Source organism: Vicugna pacos, chromosome 2 (genome assembly GCF_048564905.1).
Source record: "Vicugna pacos chromosome 2, VicPac4, whole genome shotgun sequence".
In the NCBI taxonomy this organism is placed as follows: Eukaryota; Metazoa; Chordata; class Mammalia; order Artiodactyla; family Camelidae; genus Vicugna; species Vicugna pacos.
In genome coordinates, this window is record NC_132988.1 from 106266539 (window position 1) to 106273931 (window position 7393).

Genomic DNA, 7393 nt, shown 5'->3' on the forward strand with positions numbered 1-7393 from the left:
TGAGTAGTCAGGGAAGGCTTCTCTGAGGAGGTGACATTCAGGCTGAGAGATAAATGGTGGGAGGGAGCCAGACATGCCACAGGGGCCCAGGGAAGAGCATGTCAGGAGCAGGGAACAGTGCAAAGTGCACAGAAAGAAGGCAGCGGGCTTGGCATGTTCAGGACCGGAAGGGAAACCAGGATGGCTGGACTATGGAAGGTAAGGAGAGTGGAGGTTCGACAAGTAGGGAGAGACCAGACTCCAGAGGGCTTGATAAATCACAAAAGCAATTTGGAAGAGGGAGAGCCTACACAGTTCTCGGCCCAAAGTTATACCTGAAAGAGGAACTTAGCTGAAAATGAGAAGAAAAGAATGTTCTGGAGGGACCTGTTTCCTCCTAACCCTGAAAGATGAAGGTGCAAGTGTTATCAAACACTGCTGTGCCAGGGGGTTTCCAGAGCAGAGCGTCTGCCTCGTCGCACGGAAGCCCTGGTGGGGAGACGGGCCTGCCCAGCCTCAGAGGAGTCGCAGTCAGTCCCGTCCCCGAGCATGGGGAAGGGACTACAGAGAGACACTAGGGTCACAAAAGAAACCTCAAAATAGATTCAGTGGGAGATGCAAATTCAGTTCAGAGCAGGCCTCCCGAAGTCTCGAAGTCTCGAAGCTTCAAAGACTCCTCTGGGAGGGCGTAGGGGAGGGGAACTGAAGGCAGAGCAGACAACTTGATGAACACAAGCTGAGCACTGCAGGCTACTCCAAGAAAGGGGGTCTTAGTCAAAGGGGAAAGCCTCTGGATTGCAGACTTTTTGCCTTCCATTATTCATAGTATTATTCTTCTGTTTCGGATCCATCCTGGGCCTTTCAGGCCTGAGAGGAAGAGAACCTTCCTCCTCTTCTTGTTTACAAAGTCCCCCGGAGCCGCGCCTCAGTCAGCTCCCAGGATTTTAAGGAAGGCTTCTGCTCCAGATGAGAAGTAATTACAGCTCCTGGTTTCCAACGGTCCCCGCGGCAGCTCAGGCGGTTAATTGGCTCTGCCATCTTGGCCTGGTTGCCCGGAGCTTCCTACACCCTTCTGCTCCGCCTCCCACACTGTGGGGAATTTTCACAGTTACTTCAAAAGGGTGGGTTTCCCATCAGGCAGCAAGTGATTGCCAGGCCTCTGCAGCCACCTCAGCTGGCTGGCTGTGGGCTTCAAGAGGGCGGGCCACTCGGTAGCCTCTGTGACGTTTCCATGAGTGTTAAATGAGGCCCGGCTGGAAAAACCCAGACCCTGAGTGAGGGGGCTTATTCTGCGCCACAGGAAGGGCCTGGGGAAGTTTCTCTGGTTTAGTGAGGCCCTAGTGAAGACCAAAGGAGCCTCAAGTTTGTCCCAAGATGATGGTATTACTTAAAAACAGCTTGGGAAATAGTGTTTTCAAAACACTTTATAATGGAGAATTTCAAACACACCAGAAGACTTTTACAATAACCCTCCATGTGCTCATTGTCTCAATAATTATTAATATTTTGCCAGTCTTTTTTTTAATCTGTTTCTATTTTCCCCTCTCCCCCCCTTTTTTTCCTTTGCGGTTGTGAGTCATCATATCTCATCCTTAAATCTTCAGGGAATGTAGATTCTCAAGTAGAAAATTTACCCCATGACATCATTGCAGGTGGGGTTGCCCAGAAGCAAACTCCGAGGCGAGGGGTATCCGGCGGGCAGAACGCTTACTGGGAGGTTGCAGGAGTCGCGTTTGCAGGACGGAAGGAAAGGGCGCAGGACTGGGCTGTTAGGCAGGTTCTGTAAAGGACTCAGCCGGGCCCGGTGAAAAGCTGCAAAACTGAGCACGTCTTAGTTGCCCAGGGTCTGGGGAGAAGCCTGGGCCTCTGTCCTCTCCTGTGCTCCCGTATTGACCCGGCTGTCCCCGAGAAGTGGGGGCAGCCCTGCATGAGGTGTCTCTCGTCAGCCAACGGCAATTTGAAGGCAGTGCCTGGAGAGGGCAGATAGCAGGTGGCTGTTAGCTGGCAGGACTCCCAGCAGCACAGGGAATAACCTTTCGTTTCTGAAGGGGGATTAGAAAGGCTCATCACAGGCCCCACCAAGACATTGTTATGCCCAACAAAACAACCAGTAGCTCTTTGCTGTTGTCTAATATTATCTAAGCAAGGTCTACAAAGGGAAGAGTTATGTTAAATTAAGTTAAAAGATTCCTTTAGAGCAGATCTATTATGAATTTTAAATATGCAAATAGACATCATGGCTCTCTTAAGAAGATTCTTTTTTTAGAGTCCTTTTTTGTTTGTTTTTGGGGGGAGGTAATTCGGTTTATTTATTTATTTCAATGGAGGTGCTGGAGATTGAACCCAGGACTGCCTGCGTGCTAAGAACGCATTCTACTGTTGACCTATATCCTCCCCAGCCCCTGCGGGAGGGCTCTTAAACGTGCAGCATTTCCAAAATTTATTTGATCACCTAACATGTTTTTGGTTTTGCTTTAATTTTTAGTTGTGAGGACATATCTCAAGAAAGCAATGCCCTGGACAATTTAATAAACAAGGAAAGAAGCAGCTCCTATTTAGTGTTGGAGAACAGCTAAGCCAAGAATGTCCTGCCCGGTGAGGAAGCTGACTGGAGTGGAGCCACAGTAAGAATAATAAGAGTGTATGCTACCTGATGCTACAGTGCCTTCTAAGGCAGCTACGAGTTGCATGACCATCCAAAGACACTTTGCTGTTAGAAAAGGATGCGTGTTAAAAATACTGTGCATTTTATCACATCAACAGTGTTTCACTATCAGCTTTTTGATATGGTCATTTTTGCACAGCGGAAGGGTGGCAGAAAATGTCGTGACTGATTAAGAGCCTCTTTGTGGATACTGGGAAGTTATTTTTAGGTTGTTACAAAGCCTCATGTATAATTGCTACCCCAACCTTAAGAGGCTGATGTTGGAGACCAAGGAACTGGCAAGAAGGGGTTAGTGAAAGGTTCATAAATCGATAGACTGCAGTTGTGCGCACAGCATGGGGCCAGGCATTGGAATCGATAAAGGAGAAAACAGTTTGCTTCCCCAGGAACTTATACAGGAATGATGAAGGGAAAGATATGGTTAACACAATGGAGTGAAACAAGTAAACAGTTTTCTGCAATCAGTTTTCGTTTTGTTGTATGCTTGTTTTGTTGTACGGCTTTTTAACAAACATTACTTCAATTACTGTGTATATGTATATATTCCTATTTCATAGATAGAGGTAGAGAAAATTGTTAATCACGCAGCTAATTAATGAAGAGGTTGGAAACACAATCCAGACAGTTTGATGGTAACTGTCTTCTGGCTGTAGGAGATAATGGTGAAGTTCAGTGAGTGTTCATCAGGAAAGAACTGAAGGGGAATATTGGGGTGTCCAGAATGACAGATGCAATTGACATAAATCTCTCTTGCTTTGCTGATTTAAGGTGTTGTATCTCCTTCTCTCGGAGGTGAGACTCTAGACTTACGTGTGGGAGTTTATAATCTGGGAGGAATGCTTTTCTCTCTGTATCTCTGGGGGAACTGAGGTGTTTTCTGAACACCTGGGGGTTCCTATACTGGTCCATTGTGAGAGGTGGTACAGTGCGGAAGGAGAGCATGGATCAGAAGACTGAAATGACTATTTGTAGATTCTGGCTCTACTCATTAGCAGTGTGTTTTTGTCCATTACATTCAGAACTCTAGTTTTCTGATCCATGAAATGGGTGTAATAATGCCTACATTCCCATGGGGTATTTGTGGGGATTAAATGATGAGTTTTTATGGTAGTGCCTAGGATGAGCTTGACACCTGGCAGACACTCAGTAAATATTAATTTTCTTTCTCCTATCCCTCATTAAATCACTCCTCTTCATCAAGAGAAGTTTTTAGTACCAGAAGCACAGAATGATCTTTCCCATAAAAGCCAGAATTTCTGTCCTTCTTCCCTTCTCCCATCTTAGTTCCTGGGAATCTGTGCAGCATACACTGCTAAAGGTCAGCTCTGTGCCTACTGAATTATTCTATTTATTGGTAGATGAGCCTCTGAAGATTCATGTTTTTCTTCTTTATCTTATTTAGAGTTCTTCTATTCAGCAGTGAATACTAATAATGGAAGCTACAATTTCCTGGGTGGTTACTACATGCCAGTTAAGTGTTTGACAGGCAATAAAAACTAAGATAATAATAATAATAATAACTTTATGAGCTAGATCCTGTCATTATTCCCATTATAGTGATGACACTTTTGAGTCTTGGGTTGAGTAATCTGCCCCAGATCATAGAGCTGGTTAGTGATGCACAGACCTTCAAATCAGTTGTTTGTTATACCAAAGAATGAGAGGTAAAACCTTTGAGTGACAGAAAGCTTGTGTCTTGGACTTTTACAATCCTAGTGGGCTAGGATCAGCTGGGCATAGTGCAAAGAAAGAACTGGCTATTGGAGGACCTGCTTTGAGCATTGTCTCAGTATACTCTGGCTAGATCCCTTAGCTAGAAATGCAGCTCAAGTTTGCTTTAGCAAATAAATGAAATCTATTGACTTCAATCTCTCTCTCTCTAACTCTGCTTCTGTTAGTCAGCCTTTTTCTCATATTGAAGACACTGTCCAAAATTGGCCGAGGAAATATGCCAGAAATAGCTTTGACATAATTTTTCCCAAAGCTTGTGATCACAGAGATAGAAAGAGGACACATTTCCATAAGATTCACCAAGTTCTGGTCCCCAAACTAATCTGTCTGGACAGGAGGATGGAGGACTCTCATTAGCTTGACCAAGGTCATGTTCCTGTAACCCTTGGGATTGGGTAGAATGGAGGGCAGGTTAAATCCCATTGAAAATATGTGGAATGGGATGTGAGACATTGAGCAGAAAAAGACCTTTTTCCTCAATACTGTGTCACTTAAAACCTATCTAAGCTTAAGTGTTGATTTGTAACCTAAGAAGTTCCCCAGATAAAATTCACAACTGGACCCCATGCATGGAAGGCAAGGACAGACTGAAGAAAGAGGCTGCCACTCCAAATTGGCAGGTGACCATTTTAATAAACAAGGGGACTTATATACGAGGCTTGTCTAGGGTGGCCCCAGGATGAGTAGATCTCTGAATCCACTGCTAGAACCTTAACATTTATACAGAGGCTGTAACTGGGTTCAGTCACGTATACCACCCAGATGGTCTCAACAACACGTACCCTCCCAAGGGTATGGGCATCCTTGAAAACAGCTCCCACTGTGGGAACGGTGGGCAGAGTGTAATTACCGAGGGTGGGGAGGGGGTAAGTAAGAGCCTCCGACTGCCCAGGTCCAGCTCATGGCTCAGATGGGGGTCATATCCTTTCAGTGACCTCCTCCAACCTTAAGTAAGTCATTCCTCTTTAAATTCCAGTCTCTTCAACTATAAAAGGAGAGCAGTACTTTTCCTTGTAAAGTCGTTGGAAGGGAGAAATAAAATAATAGGTTAGAAGGAAAGTCCTTTGAAAACTTTCAAGCCTGTGGAAACACGACTGCAAACTAGAACTTCTGAAAACTTGCTGATCCTCTAGCAGCCTTTGCTTTGACATGTGACTTAGTTTTAGGAGCTTCCTCGTCGTTTAGGAATAGCAAGTCACAAACCACACTAAATTAATAAAAACGTATGTATCACCATTCCAGTACATAGTCTTGCATTCTTTAGCCTGAAAGGAGGGGGGAAAATGGGAGTATCAAAAAAAAAAATCTGGGAAACACTTATTTTTATCTCATGTCTGCTAAAGTCACTGCCAATGTACAGCTTAATTTCAGGTTTACCTTAAAATGTCTCTGCTAAAAGGTAAAAGCTGAGTAACGAGCCTGTGGATAAAAACAGAGGGTTTTTACAAAGGGAAAATACAAAGCAAGAACACAAAGCTCAGAGACATGTGGGTGGAAATAAAGCTGTGAGTGGCTCGTGCACTTTAAGGTAAATCGAAATTTTGCCTGAGGTTATGAACCAAGGGCAGAAGGCAGTGCTTCCTTCTTCAAATGATTATAATTTAACATTGAGTCTTACTCTAACTACAACCCTCCAGCTAATCAAAGTGAACATCAGGTTCTTGGCCTAACAATCAAGAAGAAAATCTTGAATTTCTGTAGCTGTAGCTCCCTGCTCTAGGTGGAGAATTCTAAAACCTATTTATGAGAAAGCCATCTTCAGAGATTTCCCCAGGTGATGAATTATTTCCCCTGGTTCTATGCTTCCAAAATATATCAAGTTCACTTAGGAAATTATATATTTCTTAACACTGTAGTCATTGTTTTTCAGACACCTAGAATTTTCTAGGTTCTTTTAATGTTAGTTAATGGAATGGCTAAAGAATTGAAGAGGAAAAATAATGACTGAATACTAGGGTTAAGACCAGGACTGATTTACTGATGAGATCTACATTCTGATTCTAACTCAGTCAATATTCATTCAAAGAATAAATGTGTGAGCATTAGGGTCCATCCTGGGTTCCAGGGATACAGTTTTGACCCAAATATTGTTCTTGCTTTTGAGAAGCTCATACTTAACCATCTGAGGGAGACACACAATAAAGATAATATCACATATGTGGTGATCACTCTGATAAACAATTAAATAGGGTAAAGGGACTAGAGGAGTGTTGAGTACTATTTCAGAGGGTGGTCAAAGAGGAGGTCTATGAGGGGTTGGTATTTGAAATAAATCTTGATGGAATTGAGAGAGCAAGACTTGAGAATTTGGGGGAAGAATGTTTCCAGAAGAAAAATTGGTATGTGCAAAGGCTCTGAGGCAGAAGCATACTTGACTTATTTTTTTTTAACATTTTTTATTGATTTATAATCATTTTACAATGACTTATTTGAAGAACCAACAAGAAAATCAGAGTGGTGAGAGAGAATTAAGCTAGGAAAGTAGGAATGAGAGGTGAGAAATATTGGAGAGCAAGCTGGAGGCTATATTACATGGGGTCTTATAGGCCTTGGTAAAACTTTCTATTTTATTGCTGTGTAATGGAAAGCCACTGGGGGGCTCAGACAGAGGAATGACATGAAGTAATTTGTGTTTCAGAAAGATCACTCCAGCTATAATATGGACCACAGACAGTGAAGAGTAAAGGTAGAAACGCGAAGATCAGCAGGTAATTATTACAGTAATTTAGGATGTTAAGGATGTACACAGTGTGGTGAGAAATGGTTTTATTTGAGATATTTTATGTACGTAAGGTCAGTGGATTTGATGCGGTTTTTCTGTTGTGGAACTCTAGTCATATGTGTGACTCTGGGAGGTGATAAAATATAGTGGACATTATTTTAAAAGTTTTCAAACATCCACATGGTAAAATGAATAGTACAGTGAACTGTCTATCCACCACTTGGATTTAACAGTTATTATGATTTTACCCATCTTGTTTTGCCTATGTCTTCCCACCACTCTTTTTTCTCTTTCTG